Genomic DNA, 9,927 nt, shown 5'->3' on the forward strand with positions numbered 1-9,927 from the left:
ACCAAAGTTGGCCTGTGAGTCATCCCGTGCCAGTTTGGTGACCAAACCGGGCTGGGTTAGCAGGGCTTGAGCTGGGATGGTGTCAGCTGCATCTCCCTGACCCACTGGGGGGGCATAGGTGTCCCTGAATGCTCCTGGACACACTGCCCTCTTCGGCCACCCTGCCCACGTTGGCTGCCATTGGCACTTTGGCCACCCTGCTCATCCTGGCCACGTCCCCTACCGGGGCCACCTCTTGGAGGTCAGCTACCTTTGCCTCCCTTACTACTTGGTCGCCTCCCAACCATGGCACTGATGTTCTTGTGCGAATGGGAGGTGCAGAAAACAATTGTCCTGGGAAATTGGGGTGAAGGGGGCAGGGTACAAGATGGAATACGTACCCCTGTGCTCATTGAAGGCTGTCTGTGACCCCTGGGGGAAAGTGACGGGTCACACAACACTCAGGCACCCCAAAAACATAAACAAATGTGCACACGACCCCTCGTTAGCCAACGTGCGTGGAATGAAGGACACTGTGGCACCCGGAAACATAAAAAATGCGTACGCATGGTACACGCTAGATACAATGACCTCTGAATGGGTACGCAACACACGGGGGCAACCGCAGTGGAAAAATAGTTGCACGACTCACCGTCTGCCTGGAAAATGAATGTAAAAAAGACGCACGTGCGCACGTTGGCAACACCCCTGCCAAAAAAACAATTGAGCTCTGCCTCAGTAAACAAGGAGTATGCACTGCAACCGTTGTGAAGTAATCGCGTGTGAACCGACAAGAAGTACAAGAATCATCCGCTTGCTCTCCACAAAAAGCACGTATAAGAAAACTGTATCCAATGCGGACCTTTAACCGCTGCGCACAGCAACGCCTACGCGTGCCACATCACTTACGTGCTTACACTCCAAGAGCCTTTCCTCAAATTACACGCATTCACACGGTGACATGCTTTTTTTGCACGTGTGGATTCACTATGCACCCGTGCCGAGGGAAACGCCTGCACGCATCACGTCACTTACACACTTACGCGCTAAGGCCCTTTCCTCAAATTACAAGCTGATGTGCTGTTCTTTCACATGCGGATTCACTCTGCATCAAGCTGGCCACGCGACAACACACGGAAGACCATGCTCCTGCCCAGAAGGCCATTTTCCTGCCCCCCCCGAGGCCTGAGCCGCCTCCCAGGAGCCATCTGCTGCTGCCTGCCTGCCCGCTGGCCACGTGTCCTGCTATTTGGTGCCTGCACATCAGCCATATGCAGGGGTCCAGTTGCTGCAACCACCCCTGCTGGAACAGAAGACTCCAGACTGCTGTTCCATCGCTCCACAGGCCAGAGCCAGGACCTAGTTGACCACCCACACCTGCCTCGGGGGTTGCCATGTCGGGCCAAACTCCATCTTGGTCCAGTGGCGACCCCCTCGGCAGAGAGGCAGAGGGCTGCCAGCTTCACTGCAGGAGAAGTTGGCATCCTGATGGAGCAAGTCCTGGTGCATTATGATGCCCTCTTCGGACAACCACGCACCTACAAGGATGGACAGGAGAGGATCTGGTTGGACATCGTGGGTGCCATCAATGCGGAGGGGGTGGCAACCCATGACCTGAAACATACATAAGCGCTGGGAGGACTTCAGGTCCAGGACCCTCAGGAAGGCCCTGTGACTCTTGGATGCAGCGGATGCAATGGGGTGCCGGGTCCGCCTTACCACCGGCCAGATGACGGTCCTGGAAAGCATTTGCTTGGTGCTTCACCTCCAGGTCCTCGAGAGGCAGACCCTTCTGGAGTTGAGCGGTAAGTGCCCATGCGTACTCATTGGACACAGTGCATGTTGAGGTGTGCCAGGAGTGTGCATCTTTGACATATGTCTGACATGGCCCATGTATGGATGTGTATGTGCAGGGACATGGCCGTGCTGCATGTGAGTCCAGTCATTTGTGATGCACATCTCTGATGTATGTGTTCCAAAGCATGAAACACAACTGTATGCGAAGATGCACACATGTTTGCATGCCTCTGTATGTACTCAGCCATGTTTGGGGTGTGACACATGGATTCTCATCATGCCTTCATGTACATGCACGGTGTACAAGGGTGGTGTGACTGTGAGACACCATTGATGCATGTGACACAGACATGTAGGTACCCGATTGGCAGATGTGACATAGTTGCCGATGATTGCACTGTGACAGGTGGTGGAGATGTACAGTTGCATGTCTATCTGGTGGCGTGTGTGCATGTGTTCGGCACTCCCCATGTTGCTTGTGACGCCATGCCAACCTTTGGATGTTCATGCAGTTGTGTGTGTATGGATGCTGCTGCCTGCTGCACGATTCCTATTAATTTGTGCATGTGTGTGGGTTCAAATGATATGAGTGTTGGGGAGTGTGATGCCATCAGTGAAGTTTGACACTGCCACTCATGTGCAACTGTCATGTGTGTATCAGACCATTGTACAGTGCCCTGATGCCTGTGTTATAGCTCTCTCTGTTTGCAGCATCAACTGATGAAGAGGGCGGAGATGGTGCAGAAGATCACAGCAGCAGGGATGCCACCGGCAGCCAGAGACGCAAGGTCCAGCTCCCCTCCGAGGTAATCATAAATTCTGGAAGTGAGGTGTTTGGTGCCATGTCCATGGCTGCAGCTGCTGAGGGAAGATGCAAGAGTGGGAGGTTGGAGGTGGACTCCTCTGCAGCAGAAGGGGCAGCTGAGCCCCCAAAGGGGTCTAAAGAGGAAGACGGCACAGAATCATCCAGGTTGGTGGGGTGTTTGGTTGAGGAGGAGGTCATGAAAGCCCCATGCATGGGGCCTGTAAGGGGGGATTCCACTGGTGCTAGGGGTGCAGTCCAGGGGCAGGGACTGCCGCGGAGGTGCCTGTGTGGAATCCTGTCCCCGATCCTGTGACTGCATCATTCAGCACCAGCAGGGATGCCTTTGTTCATACCGTTTTTAGGGAGGGGATGCACAAACAACAACTGGCATTCCTCTGCCTGTGGACGTGACAATCTGTGACCGGATTGAACATGTACTAGGAGGTGTGGCATTGCATTGACGTGGTATTCGGAATGACGTGCAGGGTTCTCGTCAGGACAATGCACGTCATTTTGAATACCTGTTTGGGCGCTTTGCACTACTAGGACAGGTTGTCGGCACTGGGTTGCTCTGTGTGGTGGATCTTCTTGCGACCCCCTCCTCAACTGAACCCCCTATGCACCAGTCATCCTCCATGCTATCTTCCTGCCCAAGTATCACCTGGGCCCCCTGTGGAGCTGCCCCTGAGCCAGCGGCCAGCTGGTAAAGGACACATACCTGCCACAGTCGGGAGTCGGAGGTCCAGCAGGGGTGCCACCCAACCAACTGGACCCCAGCAAATGGAGGACATGCAGGCATCAACACGCAGGGCATGTGCACGGTGGCATCAGAGGATTCCATCAGGCTGGATGCCGTTGTGGTGCCAAAGGCAGTTGCATTGGAGGCAGCAGTAGGCTCAGCGTGGGAGCCATCATGGCTCGGGCCATCAACATTCCGGGAGTTGGGCCAGAAAATAGATGCAGAGTGGCGGCAGGTGGAGAGGGCATGGCACACAATGGTCACGGTGGAGAACTCCATGCACCAGGCTTTGAGGCGGGTTGAGTGCCTTGAGGCAACTCGCAGGGAGTTGGAGGATGCCATTGCTGCATCCCTGCGAGACCTCCAAGCCACGGAACAGGCCCGCCTCTGGAACATCGACATGGAGTTCGATGATGCCCTGGCCCGGGAAATAAAAAAGTGACCCGTCAGATTAGCCCGCTGCCTTTGTATATAATTATTTAGGTTTAGGTTTCATTTTGTTTTTTTATGATTTGGAGTACACAGACTTTGCTCCCACTTTTGTATATAGTTATGTTTTACATAGGGTTTTCTGTAGGTTTCATTTTGTTTGGGATCATGGACCCTTCAGACTTTCATTGTGAATAGTTCCGGACATGTACATACTTTCTTTTTTTTTGTCATCTATGGAGTAATGGTTTTTTATGCTTTTCAATTTTTGATTCCTTTCTATGGACTTTGGCGATGGACCACTTTTCATTTTTCATGTCTTGGATTTTAATTTTTCCTCGAATTTTACTTTCTTTTTCATATTGCATTAATTATTTCCTAATTTGCATTTGTTGTTTTCATTTTGTCATTTTGTATTCTTTTTAATACATTTCATAAATCTTCATTATTGGTGTGGTCTACTCTGATTGGTTTCATGCATGTCTCTAAGAGCATTAGCTCAGTCATGTGGTGCCACTGTGCGGCTCTGTAGGATATTTACTCCTGGGCATGCTAGTTCTTTTCAGACTCTCATGGCATGGGTAATTTACTAGGGAGTGGGTGCATTGGATAGTTGGGTGTTTGTAGGTGGTGTGGGGGGATGGGATTTGGGTTGGCATTAGGGCCACGGGTCTGTATTGTAATGACGTAGTGTTTGGGGGGGCATGAGTCAGGGCCTGCTGGCAGGTGCCCGTCACTGGTGGGGGGCATGAGTCGGGGCCTGCTGGCAGGTGTCCGTCAATGGGGGTGGGGTGGAGGGACATGTGTCGGGCCTGCTGGCAGGTGCCAATCACTGGTGTGGGGGACATGAGTCGGGGCCTGCTGGCAGGTGCCTGTCAATGTGGGTGGGGTGGAGGGACATGTGTCGGGCCTGCTGGCAGGTGCCCATCACTGGTGTGGGGGACATGAGTCGGGGCCTGCTGGCAGGTGCCCATCAATGGGGGTGGGGTGGAGAGACATGTGTCGGGGCCTGCTGTCAGGTGCCCGTCACTGGTGAGGGGGACATGAGTCGGGCCCTGCTGGCAGGTGCCTGTCACTGATGCAGGGGACATGAGTCGGGGCCTGCTGGCAGGTTCCCATCACTGGTGGGGGGAAATGAGTCGGGGCCTGCTGGCAGGTGCCCATCACTGGTGGGGGAACTTGTATTGGGGCTCACAAGTGCATGGTGCCATGTGGCCTTCCTGCAGGGCATGGTCAGGATTTGCAGGGGTCTGCCCTGTGGTCCTGGGTGCCTGCAGGGCATGGTCAGGGGTGATGGGCTGCCTGCGGGGCATGACCAGGGGTGTAGGGGTGTCAATGTGGTGTGGGCAGCTTGCAGGGCATGGTCAGGGGTGTAGGGTGGTCCCCTGTGGTGTGGGGTGCCTGCGGGGCATGGCCAGGCTGGATGGGCTGCCTGCGGGGCATGGCCAGGGGTGTAGGGTGGACCCCTGTGGATGGGCTGCCTGCGGGGCATGCCCAGGGGTGTTGGGTGGTCCCCTGTAGTGTGGGCTGCCTGTGGGGCATGGGGAGGACACACCCAGGAGGGGCCGCACTGCCAATTTGAGTGTAAAGCTCACTTGCGTACCCCAGAATACAAGTATCCCTCTTGTGCCAGCGAAATTGCATGTGAAGCTCACTCACGTACCCCGGAATACACGTACCCCGCTCCCACCAGCAAAATCGCATGTATAGCTCACTTGCGTACCCCGGAATACACATACCCCACTCCCGGCAGTGAAATCGCATGTAAAGCTCACTCGCGTACCCCGAAATACACGTACCCTGCTCCCGCCAACAAAATTGCATGGACAGCTCACTCGCATACCCCAGAATACATGTACACTGCTCCTGCCAGCGAAATCACGTGGACAGCTCACTTGCGTAACCCAGAATACACATGCCCCACTCCTGCCAGTGAAATCGTGTGCATTGCTCACTCACGTACCCCGGAACACACGTACCTCGCTCCTGCCAGCAAAATCTTATGTAAAGCTCACTTGCGTACCCCGAAATACTTGTACCCCGCTCCTGCCAGCGAAATCACATCGAAAGCTCACTTGCGTACCCCGGAATACACGTACCCCACTCCCGCCAGTGAAATCGCGTGTAAAGCTCTCTCGCGTACCCTGAAATACACGTACCCCACTCCCGCTAGTGAAATCGTGGGGATGGCTCACTCGCGTACCCCAGAATACACGTACCCCGCTCCCGCCAGTGAAATCACGTGTAAAGCTCACTTGCGTAGCCCGAAATATATGTACCCTGCTCCCGCCAGCGAAATCGCATGGACAGCTCACTCGCGTAACTTGGAATACATGTACCCCGCTCGTGCCAGCAGAATCGCGTGTAAAGCTAACTCGCGTACCCCTGAATACACGTACCTCGCTCCCGCCAGCGAAATTGCATGTAAAGCTAACTCACGTACCCCTTAATACACGTAACCCGCTCCCTGCAGCAAAATCACATGTTGTCACGATCCATGTCCCTGACCCTCTGAGGTATAACAGCCACCTGGCAGCAGTGGGGCTGAAGCCCTTCACACTGGCCCCAAGGGCCTTAAAACTCCACCAGAAACATACATGGAGTCAGTCCTGGCGACTTTGGTGCCAGGCTCATTATCTGGAATGAAGCAATACCAGTTTTGGACCATAATCCAACATGGAGGCCTATTACACAGCTCAGTTCTTTAGAACTAAGCCATGCGGTCTAGTTTTTTGGGTGTGGCTGGGCCTGGAACTACTTGGCCTGAAATTACTTTACCTGGGATATTTAAACCACACCCAAACAGCAGAACACGCTTCGCGTTATTCTGCACTCCTGCAGCGTAACGCTCACCGTGTCCTACTCCTGCTCATCTGCTTCTCCGGAGGCCCGATCCTGAAGCCCAAGAACAGCATTAGCGAGCAAGAACACTTACCTGTGAAGTAACCAGTCTTGAATCCATCCTGCGCTCCACTTACCTCGCCCATCTCCGGAGTTTGCCGCAACCTGCAAAGGTAAAGAAACAAGGACAGCATTAATAACAATTGTTACCTGGGCAAGCAGCAAGTCCTGGCAGCACCCTGCGCCTCTCTTACCTCACCCATCTCCGGGTTTCACCGCAACCTGCAAGGGAGAAGAAACAAGGTCAGCATTAACAAAGAACTTACCTCAGCAAGCAGCGCTTCGATCGTTCATCACTCCGGAACATCACTGCAACCTGTACAAAGAAGGGAAGAGAACACAGGTTCGCAATTAACACCAATAAACAGTGCAGGCCTCCGTGTATCATTAACTCACTGTGGTCTTCACCATTGGCGTGGCAACTCCAAGATCGCATCCATCCCTGTGAAAACAAAAAGAGGTATTGTTAGGGAACAGCGTAGTGGAACAAGATGCTGAGAAGACAGAGAAAATGGAGGGAAAGAAAGAGACAGAAAAAAAACGGAAAATACATTATAACTCACATGGAAGACTGCAAGCAGAGTCGGAGTCACAGCCGGTCTAGACCCGACATAAGGGCACATGGGCCAGTGAAGCAACTAGGTCCATGGAACGCCCGCACCAACCACACGTCCCTGCACAGAGACACAGGACAGAGATTTCAACACACAAAAACCTAAGGTGAGCAATAACCCCAAGGGAGGGGATTTGGACCAGAGGGAGGTGGGAGTCCACCATCACAGAACTAGTATCTTAACCCTCCATTCTCCAGTTATAGGCGCTACCCAATGTCTGCCACATAACCAAGCAGAGAGGGGTCTGGGATAGCGCTTAGACCATCATCCAGTATCGTGTGACTCCCCCGTGGATACCAGGTGAGCGTAACAGAACGCAAAGCCTCAGTTAAAACATCCACCTGGGCGTCATGGAAACAACAGGGACTGACCAACTAGCCCACTTACTGGGAGAATTACGGGCCGAGGTGCACTCTCCCAGGCAAGAAAACAACGCCCTTAGGAGGGAGTTGATTGTCACCAAGGACCGCACCGATGAATTAGCCAGATATTTGCTCCAAAAACAGGCTGGGCATGCTCTGTTGCCAGGAAGTATTCCGTAGGTGCCATCCACTTCCGTCAATCCAGTGTAGGTGGTCCTCCCTGGGGCAGTTCTTTTGGCCCTACCGGTACATTTTACGGGGGACCAAAGAAAAATGCAGTATTCATGAATCTGTGCCACCTCCATTTTTTTTTCGACCCAGAGCCTTTCCTAATGATCAGTCGCGGGTTGTCTTCGTTCTGTCTTATCTGAGTGGCAGTGCCATTGATTGGTCCATACCATTAGTAAACCGGGATGACCCACTCCTGCGGAATTTCAGGGGGTTTCAATAGGAGATGGAGAAGCTGTTTGCCTAACATACCCAGGACCAAGCTCTGGATAACAAACTTCTGTCCCTCCACCGCAGCCAAAATTTGTTAACATATATTGCCACTTTTAACAGAATTGTCGTTGAAAATGGGTGGCATGAGGAGAAATGAACAACGTTATTTCATCGAGGATTATGGGGGGAATTGAAAGACGTCCTAGCTCAGGTGGTAAACCTGCCAAAAGACCATGCAGAGTTTATCAACCTAGTGGTGCAGCTAAACCACAGGGTGCAAGATCGAAGGACAGATCGAGCCACAACAGAGAATCGGACTGTGTATGTACGCTCAAAGGAGAACATTCCGCGTTCATCAGAAAACACTTCGGAACCCATGCAAATTGGGGGGGTACGGAGCCCATTAACCATGGCCGAAAGAGACTAAAGGAGACAATAGCAATTATGCCTGTACTGCGGGAAATCAGGACACTTTCTCAGAGAATGTCCCGTAAAACCCCCTAGGAGAACAGTTGGAGCTACAGAGAAAGAAGGAGGAGAACAAGAGTCAGAAAACTTCCAGGCCTGGCAAGCGTAGAGGTCCGTTTGTTGAGCGAAGGAAAAGAGCCACAGACCTCACACCTTGCCCTGCCTGTGATTTTGATCAGTCACCAACACACGTCTCTGATGCATTCTGTGGAGGCATACATAGACAGATGAGCTGTTGGTAACTACATAGACCAAGACCTGGCAAAAAGGATGGGGCTTCCCCTCTGTTAGAAAACGACAACTGAGAAGATCACCACTGTCGATTGCAAGGAGATAACTTCTGGTCCTGTAACTCAGCGCACAGCAGAATTGACCCTTCTGTGCCAAGACAGACATCGGGAAGCCATTGCCTTCGACCTTATCAAGGCTCCTCAGTTCCGGGTGATTCTAGGGATGCCATGGTTGGTGGCTCAGAATCCTAACATCGACTGTTGAACCAAAAAATTAGCCTTCTCCAATGAGTGTGCTCATGCGTGCTACCAAGTGGAAATGCCATCGTCTGACCCAGAGACAACTGTCCAAGATAAAGAGGCATTGGTACTAGGTGTAACAAGTACACTACCAAGCAAATACCACAATTTCCAAGACGTTTTCCAAAAAGAACAGGCTTATAACTTACCCCCTCACAGGACATATGACTGTCAGATCGACCTCGTACCTGGAGAACAAATCCTGTGTAGTCGAATGTATGCACTCACCGAACCTGAAAATCTCCACTTGAAATCATATCTGGACCAATAACTGGCAAATGGTTTTATCCGCCCGTCCAAATCCCCAGCAGCCTCGGCTTTATTCTTCGTACCGAAGAAGGAGGGGGGCTTGAGAAAATGCATCGACTACCACGCACTAAACTAGGTAACAGTTTAAAACCGCTATCCTCTACCCCTTATCCCAGAACTGCTGGGCCAAGTCAAGGATGCCCAAATTTGCATCAAATTGGACCTTAGGGGGGCATACAATCTCATGCATGTAAAGAAAGGAGACAAATGGAAAACCACCTTTCATACTAAGTATGGTCTGTATGAAAATCAGGTGATGCCCTTTGGGCTTTGCAACACTCCCGCCGCATTCCAGTACTTCATGAACGATGTACTACGGGAATTGATCGACATATGTGCCCTAGTTTACATCGACGACATCTTGGTGTACTCCTCTTCTAAACAGGACCATGTCAGGCACGTTCACTTCGTCCTTGCAAGACTCTGACAGCACCAGCTATAGGCCAAACTTGAAAAATGCTCCTTCATGTCACCAAAGTCGAGTTCCATGGTTTTGTCCTCAATCCCAGAGGCATCCAGATGGATATGCGCAAAGTAGACGCCATCCTTAGCT

The sequence above is a fragment of the Ambystoma mexicanum genome, chromosome 7q, assembly GCF_040938575.1.
Source record: "Ambystoma mexicanum isolate Mex_15411 chromosome 7q, UKY_AmexF1_1, whole genome shotgun sequence".
NCBI lineage: Eukaryota > Metazoa > Chordata > Amphibia > Caudata > Ambystomatidae > Ambystoma > Ambystoma mexicanum.